Source organism: Medicago truncatula, chromosome 5 (genome assembly GCF_003473485.1).
Source record: "Medicago truncatula cultivar Jemalong A17 chromosome 5, MtrunA17r5.0-ANR, whole genome shotgun sequence".
Classification (NCBI taxonomy): domain Eukaryota; kingdom Viridiplantae; phylum Streptophyta; class Magnoliopsida; order Fabales; family Fabaceae; genus Medicago; species Medicago truncatula.
In genome coordinates, this window is record NC_053046.1 from 24,581,706 (window position 1) to 24,588,068 (window position 6,363).

The 6,363-nt window shown below is 31.4% G+C and overlaps 1 long non-coding RNA gene across 1 annotated transcript; it reads left to right on the top strand.

The window, feature by feature from the left end:
- The first annotated feature begins 816 nt into the window (after positions 1–816).
- LOC112421694 (uncharacterized) lies at positions 817–5,098 on the top strand. The gene is made up of 5 exons (XR_003011900.2): positions 817–1,002; positions 1,538–1,725; positions 3,540–3,631; positions 3,840–3,978; positions 4,791–5,098. It is a non-coding gene; the product is annotated as an uncharacterized lncRNA (long non-coding RNA).
- Positions 5,099–6,363: the final 1,265 nt, after the last annotated feature.

Here is a 6,363-nt window from a genome sequence, read left to right on the forward strand (position 1 = left end):
ATCCGGAAGCTGCTGAAGATGAGTTGGAATGTTCAACTCAACCATACTTGGCGTAAAGGAAATAGGAGTGTTGATTGACTCGCTAATTTAAGCATTTCTACAGATCATTTAAATTTTCTAGTGTTGAAGTCTCCTCCTTGTGAGGTCAAAAGAATCATTTTTGATGATTTATCCGGAGCTTGCATGCATAGAAATGTTCGATTAGCTTCTTAATTTTGTTTTTGTTTGGGCTTTGCCCTCTCTTATACCAAAAAAAAAAAAATGCACTAGCAAACACACCACAATGAAAGTTGAATAAAATATTCAACTCAAAAGTTTTTTATAGGTGATGTCGCACACAAAACCATATAGCAACCTAGGAATTGTAGATTCCCAATTTTGTTGTAATTGTTTAGAATTCAATAAACATTAATGTAAAGTTTAGTTCATTCATCAACAATAGCATTGATCAAATGCATTTTATATGACATTTTAATACAATTAACAAAAAAAAATTATCATGAACATTTGAAATAAAATCATTAAAATGAAGTGAGGAAAATCACAATTTCTAGATTCTATAACCCATATCGGTAGCAATCTTATATAATAAAATACTCTTTTTTTAACAAATCAAAATGGAATTATATTAACACAACAATAGCATTTTTCAAGGATAAGGTGTGCCTAAAAAACTACTACAAGATACAAAGTGTTACAGAGTCCAAAATAAAGAGAATCTAGCGGTGATTAGTCAATGCCTAAACATGTCATAGGACTTGACCATCACATATAAGTACCATAAACAAACATGGCTCTCTACGTACGTATTAGGATTTAGGAAAAGAAAAGCTCTTCTCTTCTCCTTCAGTCTTCAGAGTTGCGACTCCCTCTCTGGCTCTCTGTCACTGTTTCACTTTCCTCTCCATCTCTCAAGCACCAGCGCCTCTCCCTCTCTCAAGTTCAACTCTCGGTCATTTTCATTCCTTCTCCTGTTTCTCCTCTCCAGTCTCCACCCTCCAAGTTTGTTCTATGTGTTTTTTATTTGTACTATTTTATTGTTGCCTGTTATTTGTTAATGGGTGAATCAATTCAATGAGTTGATTATTCAAATTCCAAACCACAATTTAGAATTGTTGATTATCCCTAAATTTGATTTCCCAAACCCTAATTTAGAATTGTGCATTTTGTGTGATTGAGTGGAGAGTTTATGAAGGGACACTTACAGTTGTGATTATAAGGTTGTAATTATCACAACTTCAATTTATAATGTGTGCATTAAACTTGATCATTAAATACTTTCATTTTGTGTGGCTATTTATACTTATACGGTTGTGATTTTTGTTGAGAGAATTGGTATCTAAATGAATCAAGTACTTGTTTCTATAACCTTTATTTTTGTTAACATTCATTTTCCTAGGCAGAATTATTGTGAATTGTGATGTTTATAACTTAGGCAGAATTGTGTTTGTATTTGATTTCAACTTTTTGTTTTTTGTTTTGTGGATGGTGAATCCGTGAATGTATTGTAACTAATAATGTGATGTTGATAATTTAGGCAGATTAGCGCAGATGAGGAGAATTGCGCAACAATATCAACAACTGGTTGAATGACTTGATGATATGTTACATCGAACGGAAGATATTCAAGTCACTCGATGATGTTAATATTATTCGAACATTCCCTCGAAAGAGGTCGCGGAAAGGGCATTTACCTCATAATTTTATTTAGCACGCTATTGTCAGGTTATATTTCTTCTCTCTTATTTCAAATTGTACTTTTGTTGAAAAAATAACGAACCTCTTTTATTTCTATATATATATATATATATATATATATATATATTATGTCATATATGAATTTGCGATAAAAATTTTGCCCAGACTCTAGAAAATTCTTGGCTCCGCCACTAGGGGTAGCATAGTCTATTTAAACACTTTGATGTTTGTTATCAAATTATCTTTTGCAGTGATATTTCAAAAAATTACTCCCCTGTTCTACACGAACAAAATATTTAACCCTTATATTTAAACACCCATAGTTCTCATGTATTCATTTCACACTTCATTTTCTTTTATCTTTCTATTCCTATCTAGTCACCCTCTCTATCTATATCTCTCTCATGGTGTTAAATAAATTATGGGTGTACACAAACAATGGCGTTGCTCGGACTCCGGGTCAGGGGGTTCAAATATTTTAAGAAAATGACATATTGATTTTACAATTTCTCTCTACGCGGTTTCATATTATGAAATCGTTAAATAATCAACTCATTGTTAATGAAGTTGTAATAATCTCTTTTAATATTAGATTTTTTGCAAATTTTTAAATACATTTATTATTATTTTTCTTTTAAAAATATAATTTATTGTTAATACTACTAATTTGTTTTCTTAATATATGTAAAATAAGTGATAGGGTCTTATATATAGAGACATACGAAGTGTATAAATTGTAGTATAAAGTTTTAAAGCATTATACTACATATTAATATTTGGATTGATTTAGCAACAACCCTTTAGCTTGGTGGTAATGGCATGCTCAATTGGACACCTAAAACATGTTTTTGATACCGTGCGTAATCTTTTTTTGCATTTTAAAACTTCAAAGTTCTTCAAGTATTAATAATAATAATAATAATAATAATAATAATAATATATACCTATTAATAAAGGCAATACTTTTTTTTGATGTAGCCTTTTTTTAAATATCAAAATGCCCTTGCACTAACTCAAGTCTGAAAGGCCCACAATTGGAAGTTTGAGCGGTTTCAATTTTAATAGAACCAAAAACTAAGCGGTTAGATTATTTTGTCAAATGTAAGACAGAAAATCATAGAACGGCGGGAACATAAAGAAGGGAATCTCATAGATAGAGAGTTTTAGACAAAAAAATAAGGAATGGAGAAAGGAATGCAGCGGCCAGTGTAGAGAGGGGGGGACTACTACTCGACAAGTAATCGAGTTCCAACGCTCTTTCATCCTTCATTTTATTCTTCTTTTCATACATATATTTTTGTTACCTAATTGAGATTTGGTTTTCTTCATCTGCTTTGTTCTTATTTACCGATTTCCATGAAATTCCTTAAGTTCTATTTTGATAGAATTTATGTATTATTGTGAAGCAATTGATTGTTATTATTTATTGTCAATCGGTGATAGAAGAGAGGAAAGAAAAAATAAGCTTTGAATTGTATTTGTCAAAGGTTCACAATGCACAAACTTCTTTGATAACTTGCCAGATGATGCCATTGCAAAAAAATTACAAAATTTAATCAACTATACATTAATAAGTGTACTTTCATGTGAAGACTTTGAAAAGGGGAAGCATTATAAGAATACCCAGTTTAGGATAATCGGTTACAAAATTTAACCACCACACCTAATAGAGATACACGGTTATATAAATTTTGTCAAATGTAATTTCTTTTTCATATTCTAATTTCCAATCACAAACACCAAAATAAAAAGAAGTACATAGACTTTACATTGATAACTTGATGGAAATTTGAGCTAATGAGAGGGATAGAATGACTTCCTGCCTTTAACGACCACAACAGGGAGGCGACGATAAAGACATGGATCTATGACGGCGACACCAACATCCCACTATCATGCAATAACATCAATTTTGGTAGTGGCATCGTGGAGGGTACGACCCCGATTCTCTCATTCTTTTTTTGAATTTCTTAAACTATTTGCTTTGATTCAATTTATTTATTTTCACATTTATTCCCTTTTTCTATTTATTTCATGTTAAGGATGTGATTATGTTACATATTAATTTAATTCAATTTCACATTTTAGAGATTGGGCATTGATCCGACACTTTCATCTTCCACTTTTTTTGTTTGATTCAGATTCAGTGCATTGATCAGTTCTTTGGCGATTACAAAATTCAGCAGCTGCTGCAAATATAAATACTACATTGAGTACATTGGGAGGGATGCGGCAGAACGACGAATGGCAATTTCTATTTCAAAACTTCATTCTATATGGGTACAAATTCCATTTCTTTTTACATTGTTTGGTCTCTCTTCTTTAAAAAAAAAATAATATCGAATTCAGCATGTTTTTATTAGTATCTGAATAATTTCTCTTTTCATTCCAATCTAAAAACGGTAACTACCTATGATTAGAGGCAAATCTTCGATCGTATAGGCAGAGTAGATAGCATGTTTTTTGTAGAAATCGAAGTTCCATGAGTGGTGACCCTAATTTAAATAAAATAGGACGACCAATTTATTTCCTTCTAATTATTAGCATGCAGCAACAAAGAAGACACGAGCAAAAAGAGCGGTTAGAGATGCACCGTGTGAAAGATAGAAATAAAGAGACCGATAGATGTGAATAGTGATAACTCCCTGAATTTTTTTTTTGAGAAAATTCCTTGATTGTTTAGAATTCAAGAGGTTTGCTATATTTTCCATTAGTTTTGCCTTTGCTGGTAATTATAAACCTATTTAAATTAAAAAAAGCTGTTATGGTTTTGACTAGCTAAGAAAAGACATCATTCCTTGAGTTTGTTATTGTTTCTTTAATCAATTGCACTCATTTTTTGCATTGACTACAGCAAAAAAAAAAAAAAAATTAATGAAGTTGCTAATGAACCAAATTATTTCTTTGTTGACAACAATATTGTAATGTCAATTTAATTCCCGAACAAGTCTCATAATTTTGATGCATTGAAATGATGTACTCCAGTTTGTAAAGTGAATTGATTACAGTTGAAATGGGCAGCTAATAATTGATTATCATTGATGCGTTAAGTTAATTTTTAACTAATACAGTGCTTTAATTATTTGCTTCAGGATATTCTTTGATAGAAATAGAGGAGTATTATACAGATTCTTAAATCTATACAGCAAGCAGAAAGTTGCGTGTATATGTATGTATGCTTCGAGTTGCCTATATTTCATTTTAACAAGAGCAATCACTTATATGCTCCGGTTTAATTAACATTCCATTTGCTATATTACATCGACTTTTTCAATCAAAAATATCCCAAAGTATGAATAAGTGATATGACTAATGTGTAAATATTATTTCACTCTTTGTGAAATGTCGTCCTGTGCAAGACTTGGATATGTTATCAAAGTTTTTTTACTTATTTCTTCTATTGATTTGCCTTATATTTTCCTAACTTTATATTTTGTGACAGACTTAAATGGCTGGAGAATAATATAGAGTATATATGTACTGCTTTCTGTAAATTGTGTTAGCGTTGGGAAAGATTTAATGTCTTCATCAAACCTATCCCCATAATTGTCACTCATGTTTCATGCATATATCCTACATAGATAGATGAGTTTGCATCACAAAACTAAGTATATATTATGCAAATATGTTAAGGCAGCGCATGAATTACATATCTTATATTATTTATCAAGTTTGATCCTTCCCTTTTTGATCAAGCTTGATCGTTCTTTTAATTCTAATAATATTCTCTAAGATATATCAAGAAAAACTAAACAACATTGATGTTGAAAACATTCTGTTTATGAGTTACATGCGTTAGCGCAATAAATAGAGCGGACAGACGGGCACGGGAGTGCCCGTCTAGACGCTAATAATAATAATAAATAATATAGATCAATAATAAGAAAGTGAACAAAAAAAATAAAACTAAGTTATTCCATCGAAAAGTAAAATGATGATACAAATGCAGTGTCAATAGTTGGTCATCCTTGGTGCAGATCTGTCAAAAACAGAGGTGCAATTCTATAAATCTAGGAGGTTCAAATAGTAAGTAAATAAGATTATTATGGGTAATTATAGAAACTCATGGGGTTCATATGAACCCCTCTCTCTTACTTGGCTCAACCCATGTACCAAAACACAACAACAACCAAGTCTTATTTCATTAAGTGAGATTTACGTGAATCAAATGATGTCATAGGCTTATAGTATTCTATATACTCCCTGTTGGAATTTTAAGAGGGGTTTTTCAAAATTTTAATCCTCTTAGCAGAATAAATCCCGAGAACAGATCTTGATTAAATTATTAATCACAAATCAAACAACAACTTGAAAGGATTGATGTGTTTACCTTATTTGTTGTTGAACTCAAAGATTAAGTAATCACGGGTACTGCTTAATGACAACACCTCTAATCAGTCCACAGGAAGAACTTCCATCACTCAGTGCTAGGTGCTTACGAATGAAGGCTTGGAGATAAAAGAAGCGGTATTAGGATTCATAAAACTATGGTTTCTGAATTAGGTTAAGTGGGTTTCTTGCTTCATCACAAGGGTTCTATTTATATACCACTTGTGTGTTCAGCAAGTCAAGCATTATTAGGCTTATGTAAGCCCAATAAACCAATTGATGATTTGCTAACTAATTAGCTCCACTTACTAAATGCACCCCAAGTAACAAGTCTCA